Genomic DNA, 14,663 nt, shown 5'->3' on the forward strand with positions numbered 1-14,663 from the left:
ATGAAATACTCAATCAAGATCATTAGATGCATAAGTAAAACTAGATTAGTCCTACTTGCATAAGCATGTAAAAAACAAATGAACTTCAGAAATTAAACTAAATGTTTTAAATTCAGATCACATTAATGAAATGTCAGTCTAGTAATTTGCTCTTACATCAAATGTTAAAACCAACAATATATTCTAAAACAGTAGTCCTATAACCATGCAATATTCAGAAATTTGTATGTATAACAACAGAAAATTTTAAATGACAAATGGATAACAACGATTCAAAAAATTTCTGAGTTTAATTCTTTATGATCTATTGATGTATTTGATTTAAAAAACTCAAAAATGAACTACTGAGCAACAATAAAACAACTTTCAGAAATTTGTTTGCAAAAGTTATTGTAACTAACTTCTATTTCTGCAATTATACAACAGTAAAAATGTAAATTAACTCTACTGCGACATTCAGAAAAATTTCGAGTTTAATTCTTTCTAATATGTTGATGTATTTGATCTAAAAACTCATAAATAAACTAATAAACAACAATGAAACAATTTTTAAAAGTTTGTTTGTAAAAGTTACTTTAGATAACCTCTATAAGAATTGGATTAGCCCCGTTATTCCATCATGGTCTTAATATTCCATGCATAGCAGAAATTTCTGATACCAAACATAACAATTATGAACATGCCCATATAGGTACAATACTTGGAAATCTATCCTCTTTAGATGGTCCCATCCACCAGTCAGACTAAGCAAAGCATCCTATGTTAAGACAGACAGTTCTGAAAGATTGTGTTACTGTAGGGGTGAGCAACGCTCAAGTTGAAGGTGTTCATTATGATAAAGAAGCTTTACCCGATGACTAGTATATTCAATATAAATCTCTAGTATCTGTAGACGATTCAAAAAGAAATATTAAGAGAATGTTTGTATCAGATGGCCGAGTGAGAATTATTCCAGATCAACGCAATAAAAATGTAAATTAAATATGTTTCTAAACTCTGGCTAATTGCAAATCTATGCCAATATTAACCTTGCTTTCAAAATGAAATGAGAAAATGTTAGAGGTTGTGCACCAGTTAGCCCCTAGGGGCTTGAAGACACCTAAACATATGCTGCCCGAATCACTGAAAATCCTCAACTCAAATTTTTTTTGTGAAAAACTTTGTTAAAAAATTGTTAAATTCTTTTAGATAATTTTTTAGGAAAAAATTTAGGAAAAATTAGTGAAAGAATTTTGGTGAAAGAGGGGAGGCCGTAAGGTTGAAAGGGAGGCCGAGAAAGACGCTGGAGATGGCTAGCGTAGGGCCTCAAGGCACTAAAAATATTTGCCCATGATCTTCTTGAAATTTATCTTCAACTTGCAAACAAAATAGAAATTCCCTCCGAGGCTTAGATCTCTCTCTGGAATCCACAAAAGTCAACTCGAAAATGAACTACTGAGCAACAATAAAACAACTTTCAGAAATTTGTTTGCAAAAGTTATTGTAACTAACTTCTATTTCTGCAATTATACAACAGTAAAAATGTAAATTAACTCTACTATGACATTCAGAAACATTTCGAGTTTAATTTTTTCTAATATGTTGATGTATTTGATCTAAAAACTCATAAATAAACTAATGAACAACAATGAAACAATTTTCAAAAGTTTGTTTGTAAAAGTTACCGAAGATAACCTCTATAAGAATTGGATTAGCCCCGTTATTCCATCATGGTCTTAATATTCCATGCATAGCAGAAATTTCTGATACCAAACATAACAATTATGAACATGCCCATATAGCTACAATACTTGGAAATCTATCCTCTTTAGATGGTCTCATCCACCAGTCAGACTAAGCAAAGCATCCTAAGTTAAGACAGACAGTTCTGAAAGATTGTGTTATTGTAGGGGTGAGCAACGCTCAAGTTGAAGGTGTTCATTATGATAAAGAAGCTTTACCCGATGACTGGTATATTCAATATAAATCTCTAGTATCTGTAGACGATTCAAAAAGAAATATTAAGAGAATTTCTGTATCAGATGGCCGAGTGAGAATTATTCCAGATCAACGCAGTAAAAATGTAAATTAAATATGTTTCTAAACTCTGGCTAATTGCAAATCTATGCCAATATTAACCTTGCTTTCAAAATGAAATGAGAAAATGTTAGAGGTTGTGCACCAGTTAGCCCCTAGGGGCTTGAAGACACCTAAACATATGCTGCCCGAATCACTGAAAATCCTCAACTCAAATTTTTTTTGTGAAAAACTTTGTTAAAAAATTGTTAAATTCTTTTAGATAAATTTTTAGGAAAAAATTTAGGAAAAATTAGTGAAAGAATTTTGGTGAAAGAGGGGAGGCCGTAAGGTTGAAAGGGAGGCCGAGAAAGACGCTGGAGATGGCTAGCGTAGGGCCTCAAGGCACTAAAAATATTTGCCCACGATCTTCTTGAAATTTATCTTCAACTTGCAAACAAAATAGAAATGCCCTCCGAGGCTTAGATCTCTCTCTCGAATCCACAAAAGTCACCTACAATTTTCAGATTTGTTCCTGCACAAACAAAAGATAGAAAAACCCCAAAGCATATATATACAAAAATGTGAAATACCCAAAAGCCCAATGAATTAAAAAAAAAATGATATTTACAAATCTACAATAATATTCTACAAATTTAACAACTCTCTATTAGCCATATTTAAATAAATTTTTGCACAATATTTAGAAATAAATTTGAAATTTTAAAGAGGCACAAACCCAAGAAAAACCCTACAAGTAAAATATTCTATAAAATGACTTAAGGAATTAAAAAGATAGTGGGCTCTTTTAGATTCTGTAAACTGAGAGTTAGTTGGTCATGTTGTCGCACAGAGTGTCTAGGCACTGCGACAACGCTCAGACCGGGGGCTGTCACTCTGACCCCTGATCTCTCCGTTTACGCCGTCTCCCTATAGCAGGCTAAGGGGGGTAGACCCTATGGGATAAAAGATAACCAACTGGGAACTAGTTGGTTTGGGAGACATAGCAAAGCAATTGAATACTTGATTAAGGCTTAGCGAAACTTAAAACTTGATTAAATTTTAAATGATTAACACCAGTGCCTTATGGAGTTAATGATCCAAGGTAATCAATTAGTTGTTGCTGCTGCTTATGAAATGATTAATGATTGCTTGAAAATTTTGTAAAATATCTTATATGTAACGAGCATTATATAATTCAAGCAATAACGAAATATTTTTCTATAGAAGCACAATGTCTTAGCAATTAAATTTCAAGAGATGCAAATGCTTTAAATAACCATAAAATTTAAATGCTAACTAGCTAGAATTTAAAATGATTATGCTTGAAATTCCAAATCTAGGAAATTTATCACTTTTCAATAGTTAAACTCCAGATAAAAATTTAAGCACATTTAACTATAGTAAAATGAAATGCTGATACCGTAAAATTTTTCTTTCAAATTTTAACCTTAGCACAAGAAATTTTTTTAAATTTGACAAGGGAACTTCTTTTAAATGTGCTAACCTTAAACTTTCTATTTTTATTTTTTATTATTCTATTATTTTTATTTTTTTAGAATTTTTTATAGAATTTTATGGTTTTAATTAAATCAAAACATAACACTTTTCATGAAAACAAAAATTAACGCTACCTACCTAAAAAAAAAAGAACACACAAATGAAAATCAAAGATTGAAAAAATGAAATCTAATGACTTACGATTATAAAGTTTAATTTAATAAAATTTTAAACATATATACATAAGCTACAAAAAATAAATTAAATCTAAGAAATCAAATGAAACCTAAAAGAAAAATTGCACATACGCTAACCTAATAAATACAAAACTAAACTAACACACATAAAAAAAAGGTCGGAATCGAAAGTATGATTTATGTGTTGTTGACCCTGCCGCCTACACCTACCTACAAGTCAGTGAGAAAAAGCCTTCAACCCCGCAAGGTGTGGTTGGTGGGAGGGAACTTAGAGAAGGGACTGTCACACTAATCCCGACTCTCTCCGTTTGAGCTATCTCCTAAGTTATCTAAGGGGGATGGTCCCTAATGAAAAGTTATGTTAAAAGATGTGAGTTTCTAGGAGAGTGTTATAGTGAAAATGGATTACTTTTAAGGATTTATGGACAAATATGAAGTGAGCAACTTGAAATAACAATGTCAATCTAATATGATTAGAAACCATAAAACCAGCGCCTTATAAGGAATTTGCTCAACAATTTAAAGATATATTTGCTTAAAGTAAAATGCAATGCTCTCAAACGAGAAAACAAAGTAACCTTGAAATGTAAATAAGAATTGTTAGCATAAGATATGTAAGATACAAAATACTTATGAGATAATCAACTTTATAAATCGAAACATGTGAAATATATCTTGCCAAAACCCAAAAATTAGTAATTAACTTGGAAATGTAAAAGAAAGGAAGTGCTAAACCAAGACATCAATATGCAATTAGACTTGAAACATGAAAAGAAAACACTTGTTTGAAATAATTACAATATTTGCTTTTGGAATAGACTTTGCATATGAAAACTCAAATCATCAAGAGACAAGTAAAGTAAATGTAATGGAAAGTGCTCTTGGTTAATTTTATTAATTAGCTCTACAACAAGATTACAATTTAACTTTTCAATCCTCAGACCTCACCCTCGCCCAATGATATGGATCTCGCAATGAGGAGTCAATAGAGGAGTAGAGGATCCCTAAAATATCAACTTCAACCAACTTATATTGGAGGTAAAATTTTAATGAGGCTTGGGGCCTTCCTACACTAAAATGCCTAGATGAAATGCAAATTGTGTTAATTCCCCAAATTAAAATAATGATAGATGCAGATGCTTCAAAGAGATTGATTTGCAATGCTTGAAAATGAAATAGTGTTCAACATAAGTTGCAATTATAACTTTAATTGGAGGAATAAAATTAGCTTACAAGTGTTGCATGTGTTTCATCAATGAATTAAAATGATACAAGTAATTTTCTTGAAAGTAAAATTTGTTTCAAATAGACTGTTAGTGTCAGTCTTCCCAGCCTTCCTCCAGTGATCAAATATGCTCTTACAAAGTGGTCTCAGAGTTTCCAAGTCAAATTTTGTCATTTCAAAGAGTTTTCAAGCAAAATTTGGTCACTAGGCATTAGGTCTAGGGTTTGCCCAAATGTCAGCCCATGTCACCATTCAGCTGAGTTTATCATCATTCATAGGGTTTTCATTGTCATGTCAGTGTCTAATGAGTCATTTTACATCTTGTTCATGCTTCAGTTGTGCCTTGGCAAGGTCATTTCCCTCTCCTAGGGTTTTGAAAGCCATTTTCTCTTGGATGGTCAAATCACCGGCAAAACTTGTTTCCTGATGTTCATACACCTCCCCCTATCCTTAAAGTACCTTATCAAACACTTCCCATCCCTTAGATCCGCCAAATTCCTCATTTTTGCACAAACCCTAGTTTCTAGCTACAACCTGGCAATTTTCTAGGTTGGGCCTGTGTTTTTCCCTTTTGGACCCCTTTCCCTCACTCAATCTCTGAGATTCCACTTTCCCCTACTTCCTAACATCCCTCCCTACTCCCCAAAATTTCCCCAAGAATTTAGAAGCTCCTTATCCCCTTCATTTCGCTTCATTTCGACAAAATTCCTTGTTTCACACATCGGGACAAGTTTCACTCAAAAGATGTTTCAGATCAATCAAAGATGATTTTTGGGAAACTGAGAGAGGTTTTTGTCCAAAACATGCCAAGGAAGAAAAACCTCCTTCACTTTTTGCACAGGTGTCATGGTTTGAGAGAAATGTCAAGAATACCGTTGCCTCAGGAGAATCAAAGACACCTCTGAAATGACCTTGGGAAAATCAAGTTTTCTCCTAGCTTGGTTGGCCAAATGATTTTCTTGATTGGTAAAATGATAACTAGACACAAATAGCTTTCCAATGAGCTATCATGGGCTCAATTTGGGGTTGAGGAAGACATTCAAAAGTTGACTGCAACAACACTCTTCCTTGAGGCAGCCTCATTTGGCACTTTTTGACCAGTCTTGGGAGATTTGATTTTTGACAGGTCAAATCAACTCCAAATTGAAAAATTTTAATTGGGTTGGAAAGTAGACTCAAAGACCTTTCCAACGAGCTATCCTGCACCCAATTCTGATACTGAGAAGGCCTCCAAACAGAGCTGCCAATGTGCGCGACCCGTTGAGAAAATGTGCGCGACCCGTTGAGGAAATTGTGTCAGATTTGACCAGTTCAGCGCAGAAAACGCAGTTTGGCTCCAGTTTGACATTTTGAGGTTGATGGTGATCCTTTTGGATGTAATTGTGACAGTTTTTGGATACTTTTACTCTTGTTTAACTCTTCTAGAAGATTCTTTCATGTAAAGGGTAAAATTGAATGTATGAACTGGTTTCCAAGTTTATAGAGGCAAGTTGTTTTGACTGCCTAGTTTGTAGTGCTTAGTTTAGAAGTGGTTGAAACAGCTTCTAGGATAGTGAGCTCGACCCATGGAGGCAGGGAAAGAGGTTAGATCATCTATATTATGTACTTTCTTGCTCATTTTCATGGTTGGACTCTTGAGGGAGAAGCTATCATTGTATTATCACTTGTATCTCTGCAATTTTTGGCTAAGGAAGACCAGGGTTTTGCAGTCATCTTTGGGATTCTTGTGGACTCATGTGTTGATGGTGTGTTTCTTCATGTTCTTGTAAGCTTTGTTATGTGATTCATTTCCTTTCTTTACTGCTGCACATTAAACAAATGAAGTGTTAAAGTATGAATTCATGCTAGCCATGCTCTGCTTTTAAATTTGTTTAATTTCAATGATTTCTTCTGTCTAAAGAGAATTCAAAGTGATTGTTTGCTCTCTTTAGCTCCTCATCTTTCATTCCTCACCATTCATTTCAGTTAAAGGCATCAATACAGGCTCCTACCTCGCCCCAAAGACCCCCCTGCAGAAACTGTGTCAAATCCCCGCACCCTAAATTGCAGCTCCTCAATTTGCCACCAAAAACCCAAAAAACCCCAAATCAATCTTTTTAATCAGTTTACTAGCCTAATATCAGTGTTACCTTGTTGGTCATCTCATCCCATTGAAGATCTACCGAGATTGACCGGAGAGAGCCTTCTCCTGCCCCGTAGGGCTAGCTACGAGGCTAAATGGTTTGATGTAGCCTTGAGGTTTACCTTTCTCAGCCTGAGGTGAAATTTCAAGCGCTAACATACTGGCGACCATACTGGGGAGAACAAACTTGTTTGTGGGTTGATGTGTTTGTTTCGTAAGTCTTAGACGGAGCCTGAAGTTACGCCAGGTAGCCTTCGAAAACGCTCTTGTTTTACATCAGCGTTAGTAGATAAACGCTGCTTCAGTCAATCTCCGTGAGCTTGTGAATACAACACTTCATTTGCATTTTACCCCAGTACATATATCAAGTTCAGATCTGATTGTTGATAGTGGACAACGATCAGACACTTGAAAGGCTGAAATCATTCACTTGGCGACTCCTTTCACTGAAGAAATCCAGCAACCTATGCTTCATGGTGACTTCACTGCAGGAAGATCAGTAGCTGTGAGATTTTCATGATGGACCTAATTGCAAGAAGATATGCTCCCATGAGCCGAGATCACATTCCAGGTTTTCCGAATAAGATTCCCAAGGTATATTGGTCAAGGAATTTGCCTACATTTAAAGATGATGGTAAGAAGGATGCTGCTCTTCATCTAGTTAGATTTCATATGCATATTCGCAAATTGAAGGTCGATTTTCCTGAAGATTGCTTGATGAAGATATTCTTGGCCACTCTGGAAGGTACAGCTCAATCTTGGTATGAAAGTTTGCCATCTGCTTCAATTTATTGTTTAAGGGATTTTCATACCGTGTTCTTTGAAAAGTATAAAGAATCATATCCATCTTTGATTTTAGTTCAGAACTGTTGTAGCCATGTACATAATTTTATTGAAAGCCTTGAGAAGTTTTATGAAGATGATAATTTCATGGATGAAGAGATCATGGAAGCCCTGTATGAAAAGCCGTTTCAGCAGCACATAGAAATCTTAGAGGATACTTGTCAAGATCAGCAGGTTGAAGATGGCCATATGGCTGTAATTGATGAAAGAGAAGAGCTTGTTTCAGATCTGCCCACAGAAGAAGACAACATGCAGATTGAAGAATGTGATAATGTTAGGACAACTACTTCAGTTCTAGATTCAGATCATGGTGACCAAGAATACCTTGTGCCGAATCCTGAAAAGGAGAGTTTTGTTGTTGAGATCATAGACAAAGTTCTTGATCCAAATGTCCTTATGCCATCAGAACAGAGCCTGCATGAGGAGGTAATTCAGCCAGCTCATGAACAACAAGATGAGATCTTTGTTCAAGTAAGTGAAAACTCTTCTTTCAATCATAATTTGGATAGTTTGATTGCCATGTCATATGAAGATGATCAACAATGTTTCCAAGTTTCAGAAGATCAGGACTGTCATTCAGATTTTTCATGTTTTGAAATGTTATTTCAAGAAGACAAGACTTGTTTGAGCAAAGGGAAACAGAAAGCCTTATCTCTTTTGTCTGAAGAGGAGATAGATCAGCTTTTGAAAGGTCATGCTACAACCCAAGCTAAAGCAAATAGGCAGTGTGCACATGGTCACGAAAGTGTTGGTGAAACTTCTTCCTCTTTTGAAAATGATGACAGTCTTGTAATTAATTTTATAGATCAGCAAACGGATAATATTTTCTTTGATGAAGATGATGAGGCTGTCATGTTTGATGATCTTGAGGATTGTTTTCTGTTTAAGAATTACCTAGACCATGAAATTGAGGAATATAAGCTTGAGAGAGATAATATGTCAAAATTTTTCACGATCAAGGAATTTACAGCCAACACTCATATGGCAGAAGCTTATACCTCTTTGTGCCTTCCTATCAATCAGCAACCCACTGTTCTTTCATATCAGAATGAAGGGAGTACTTATATTTTTGCAGCTGGATCTCCAAACAAGGTAGTGCTTCAGGATTATCAAGATCCCTTTGGCATTCTTCTGCAAGCATTAGAAAAGATAAACGTTGCCTCGTTCATTATCATAAGCTTTGGTTTCAGTGGTTATTTTGAGTTGCCTACAGGTTCATCGTTTCGCCTGCTCGAGATAAGCAAGAGCAGAAATTTGGTATGTAGCCATCTGCTGGATTGGTTACATTGGAAAGCTCATTATACATGATTGTACATATTTCATTAGTATGCAGGTGGTTGTCATCATGATTCCAAATCTTGATGGATTGCTGTCGTTTTTCCAAAAGCTTTGTAAAGTTTTGTTTTAAGTCGGTCATGAGTCATTTGTGTTTGGTCTGTTGAGTGAGTTTTTCAAGTTATTTCAGTTTGCTATCGAGTCGGTTTGAGTCAAGTTCCAGTTAAGTTTCAGTCAGTTTTCAGTCAAGTTTTCATTCAATAAATGAGTCAAAGTCTTGTGTCGTTTGCCGAAATAATGACCCCATCGCCCAATGGTTGCAAGCACTGGTCTGCTCTCCCAGAGGTCTAAGGTTCTTGGCACCTCCAAGGAGCTACCATCCCCATTGGAGCCAATGTTAGTGTCAGTCTTCCCAGCCTTCCTCCAGTGATCAAATATGCTCTTACAAAGTGGTCTCAGAGTTTCCAAGTCAAATTTTGTCATTTCAAAGAGTTTTCAAGCAAAATTTGGTCACTAGGCATTAGGTCTAGGGTTTGCCCAAATGTCAGTCCATGTCACCATTCAGCTGAGTTTATCATCATTCATAGGGTTTTCATTGTCATGTCAGTGTCTAATGAGTCATTTTACATCTTGTTCATGCTTCAGTTGTGCCTTGGCAAGGTCATTTCCCTCTCCTAGGGTTTTGAAAGCCAATTTCTCTTGGATGGTCAAATCACCGGCAAAACTTGTTTCCTGATGTTCATACACCTTCCCCTATCCTTAAAGTACCTTATCAAACACTTCCCATCCCTTAGATCCGCCAAATTCCTCATTTTTGCACAAACCCTAGTTTCTAGCTACAACCTGGCAATTTTCTAGGTTGGGCCTGTGTTTTTCCCTTTTGGACCCCTTCCCCTCACTCAATCTCTGAGATTCCACTTTCCCCTACTTCCTAACATTCCTCCCTACTCCCCAAAATTTCCCCAAGAATTTAGAAGCCCCTTATCCCCTTCATTTCGCTTCATTTCGACAAAATTCCTTGTTTCACACATCGGGACAAGTTTCACTCAAAAGATGTTTCAATCAAAGATGAATTTTGGGAAACTGAGAGAGGTTTTTGTCCAAAACATGCCAAGGAAGAAAAACCTCCTTCACTTTTTGCACAGGTGTCATGGTTTGAGAGAAATGTCAAGAATACCGTTGCCTCAGGAGAATCAAAGACACCTCTGAAGTGACCTTGGGAAAATCAAGTTTTCTCCTAGCTTGGTTGGCCAAATGATTTTCTTGATGGGTAAAATGATAACTAGACACAAATAGTTTTCCAATGAGCTATCATGGGCTCAATTTGGTGTTGAGGAAGACATTCAAAAGTTGATTGCAACAACACTCTTCCTTGAGGTAGCTTCATTTGGCACTTTTTGACCAGTCTTGGGAGATTTGATTTTTGACAGGTCAAATCAACTCCAAATTGAAAAATTCCAATTGGGTTGGAAAGTAGACTCAAAGACCTTTCCAACGAGCTATCCTGCACCCAATTCTGATACCAAGAAGGCCTCCAAACAGAGCTGCCAATGTGCGCGACCCATTGAGAAAATGTGCGCGACCCGTTGAGGAAATTGTGCCAGATTTGACCAGTGCAGCCCAGAAAACGCAGTTTGGCTCCAGTTTGACTTTTTGAGGTTGATGGTGATCCTTTTGGATGTAATTGTGACACTTTTTGGATATTTTTACTCTTGTTTAACTCTTCTAGAAGATTCTTTCATGTAAAGGGTAAAAATTGAATGTATGAATTGGTTTCCAAGTTTATAGAGGCAAGTTGTTTTGACTGCCTAGTTTGTAGTGCTTAGTTTAGAAGTGGTTGAAACAACTCCTAGGATAGTGAGCTCGACCCATGGAGGCAGGGAAAGAGGTTAGATCATCTATATTATATACTTTCTTGCTCATTTTCATGGTTGGACTCTTGAGGGAGAAGCTATCATTGTATTATCACTTGTATCTCTGCAATTTTTGGCTAAGGAAGACCAGGGTTTTGCAGTCATCTTTGGGATTCTTGTGGACTCATGTGTTGATGGTGTGTTTCTTCATGTTCTTGTAAGCTTTGTTATGTGATTCATTTCCTTTCTTTACTGCTGCACATTAAACAAATGAAGTGTTAAAGTATGAATTCATGCTAGCCATGCTCTGCTTTTAAATTTGTTTAATTTCAATGTTTTCTTCTGTCTAAAGAGAATTCAAAGTGATTGTTTGCTCTCTTTAGCTCCTCATCTTTCATTCCTCACCATTCATTTCAGTTAAAGGCATCAATACAGGCTCCTACCTCGCCCCAAAGACCCCCCTGTAGAAACTGTGTCAAATCCCCGCACCCTAAATTGCAGCTCCTCAATTTGCCACCAAAAACCCAAAAAATCCCAAATCAACCTTTTTAATCAGTTTACTAGCCTAATATCAGTGTTACCTTGTTGGTCATCTCATCCCATTGAAGATCTACCGAGATTGACCGGAGAGAGCCTTCTCCTGCCCCATAGGGCTAGCTACGAGGCTAAATGGTTTGATGTAGCCTTGAGGTTTACCTTTCTCAGCCTGAGGTGAAATTTCAAGCGCTAACATAGACAATGACAATAAATTGCTCCAATATTAAAGATAACAATGTATCATAAAATTGAAGCATGTATTTAAGTGCTCATGAAACAATTTACCAAGGTAAATGGAAATGAATCAAAGTTTGTTAAGAATATAAAATGCTTGCATGTAAATGAGGAGTTGCCTAAATTAAAGTGTAAGCTTTTAGCTCCAAGCAACAATGAGAAAGAAAATGCAAAGCTCAAATGAAATTGTAACAAACTTTAACTTAATGAAATGTGATAGTGAGGTTGTGTTAATTCCCAATTAAAGCATGCATGTAAGTGAATGAAGTATGAAAGCCTAAATCATGCAAATGGCAATCCACCCAAAAGAAGCCTCCCTCTAAATGGGGAGATAAGATACCATGGGAGAAATCCCAAGCTCCCACAAGCAAGTTAGATCTTTTATTAATATTACAATGAGAAGAGGGCCCTTCAAAGTTCTCAACTATACTTCAAGGAGAGGCCTCACAATAATTGTTTGAAAGTTGGAAACTAGACCTTCTTTCTTGAGAAAGTAGTGACAAGATCTCACAAAACTTACGCAAGGGAAACAAGGTGTGAGTTTCTTCCAAATGCCCACGGCTTAAAGAGGAAAACGGACAGCCCTCTAGTGAACTTGATTTGGCCAAAATAAGTCTCAAAAGGGCTCACGACATCCTTAGAAATCGAACCCCCAACACTTGCCAAAGGTCATGCAAACACTTGTTAGATTTTGCGGGAAGTTGCTATTCAAAATCTGCCACACAAGAGTTAGCAAACAATCCAAACAATGGCTGCAAAATAAGTTAAGTATTAATGGAAAAATCAACAAGATAAAATGTATATGTACAATTATAATTTACAAAAGGTTAAGCTAAAGAGTGAGAGTAAACTCTCGTCTTTGTTTAGCCATCTTCAAACTCTTAGATAGCAAATGAAAGAAATGAAGTACAATGTTTTTTTTTAAAGAGATTTAAATTTAAAAGTTCTCGGCTTGTGTACAAATCCCTGCAAAACCACTTTGTAAGATAAGACTATGAAGGTTCAAAGAACAAATGAGAGCTCCTTTAAGAATGTATCAAGAGAGGGTTGGTTTCTCCAAAGACTTCCCCTCATGCTTGATTTTGTAATCCCAACAAGATATTCCCTCTACAAAACTTCAATCAAGAATTAGTTCCATATAGATTTAGCAATAAACAATGATAAGAAACTCTAGAGATTTATTTAAAACCAACTAGAGCATTCTATATCTAGAGCATACTTCTAAATCAAATGTCAATGCAAGATAGCTCTACATTAACAAATCTACAAGAGCATATGGAAGAAAATTAGATCAAAGCATGAGTAAAAGGAATTATACCAATGCTCAACAATTCATCACACTCGAAAAGGAGGAACACCTCATGAACGAAACTCCAAAGTCTTTATTGATATTTCTGAAAGTGTACAAGGCAACAGCGCTTCTGCAAGCACAATAGCTAGTAACAATATGATTCAATGTGAGAGCCCATGGCTCTATTATATAGAGAGTTGGGAGCAAATCCCAATGAAGAATGACAATGACAAAGGGCATGAGGTGAAAATCCCAAAGAGAAATTCGAATTTGCTGAATGGAGCTCCAATGCCGAGTGTAAAAATCGAATTTTGGCAAGTGGACATCATTTTCTTCTTCCCTTATGTGCCAAATTCGAATTTTATGGTGGAATGACAAGTATATATGGGTGGTAACCCATGTGGGGACAATTTCCCACAAAAATCTCCACCAAATATTCTCCCAAATCCTCCCAAATGTGTATTAACTCCACAAATTCGAATTTCCAAGCAGTTTTTTCATTTAATGCCAGAAATTCGATTTTATTTGAGCACATGTCCTTTCCTTGATTTTAAGAGTCCACATCAACTTGGGACTTCACTTTAACTCCCCTATAATTTTCCACCTCATTTCCACAACATTTAGCATGTGTGGATCTTTATTTTTCTCCTTCTATTTAATTTCTGGCTTAATTAATTGCCAGATTTCCCACTAAACTTAGGAAAAGTGGGTTTTGAGGGTTCAAAACATATTATTAACCCTTCAAAGTGTGTCATAGTAGAAAGTTGAGGGTAAGAGGTGTAATTTTTATTACTCATACCCCATACAACTTCTCTAGATTACACTTATTACAATTTAAATACAATTTTATTTGCAATTTTTGACTTGCGAGAAATCTAAAAAATTAAAAAATGACTACCTAGACCTAACCAAATTCCACGAAATTTTTTGTGTGATCTAATATGGTAATATACATTGACTCTAAACACTAAGGAGTGTCAAGCGCTCAATCTTCGAATCGTCACCCCCGCTTTGGGGAAAAACATGAGTGAAAAAACCTAGAAAATTATTCGCCTCTGAAAAATAAGGGATAATTAACCAGATAAAAAAACACTACAAGGTGTACTCGTTTGTTGATCAAGTCCCAACATCCTAGACCTTTTACAGACTCAAAACTCATCATTACTAGTATCACTTATTACAATTCCCCGTAGAGTGTGGAATCTGGGTACAAGAAAGATGATGAGAAGATAGAAGTAGAGTTAAAAAACTCTGTTGACTGACGATATCTAATGGTACAAGTGTCCTCTGGATCATCCTTGGGCATGGAGTTTTCATATAATCATCAGGTGCCACTACAATGGTCAACATGTGCAGGCTTGACGGCTTGGACAGGAATGCGTGGAGCGGGAGTATCTGAGCAGAGGAAGGCAGATGCCTGGGAGACTCCAGGATGCACGTAAAGGAGCAACGAAAAGGTGAAATGGGGCAGTGGGTTACGATTTAGCTACAGATGGAAGGAGGCGGAGCGAGGAGAGGAGACCGATACGCAGGGAGAAGAATCGACTGCGGAATGGAGGACCAAGGTATGGAGTTGCGTGAGCAGCGTTTG

The sequence above is a fragment of the Pinus tabuliformis genome, chromosome 1_1, assembly GCF_031772625.1.
Source record: "Pinus tabuliformis cultivar Carrire ecotype Pingquan chromosome 1_1, CPIR1, whole genome shotgun sequence".
NCBI classification, from domain to species: domain Eukaryota; kingdom Viridiplantae; phylum Streptophyta; class Pinopsida; order Pinales; family Pinaceae; genus Pinus; species Pinus tabuliformis.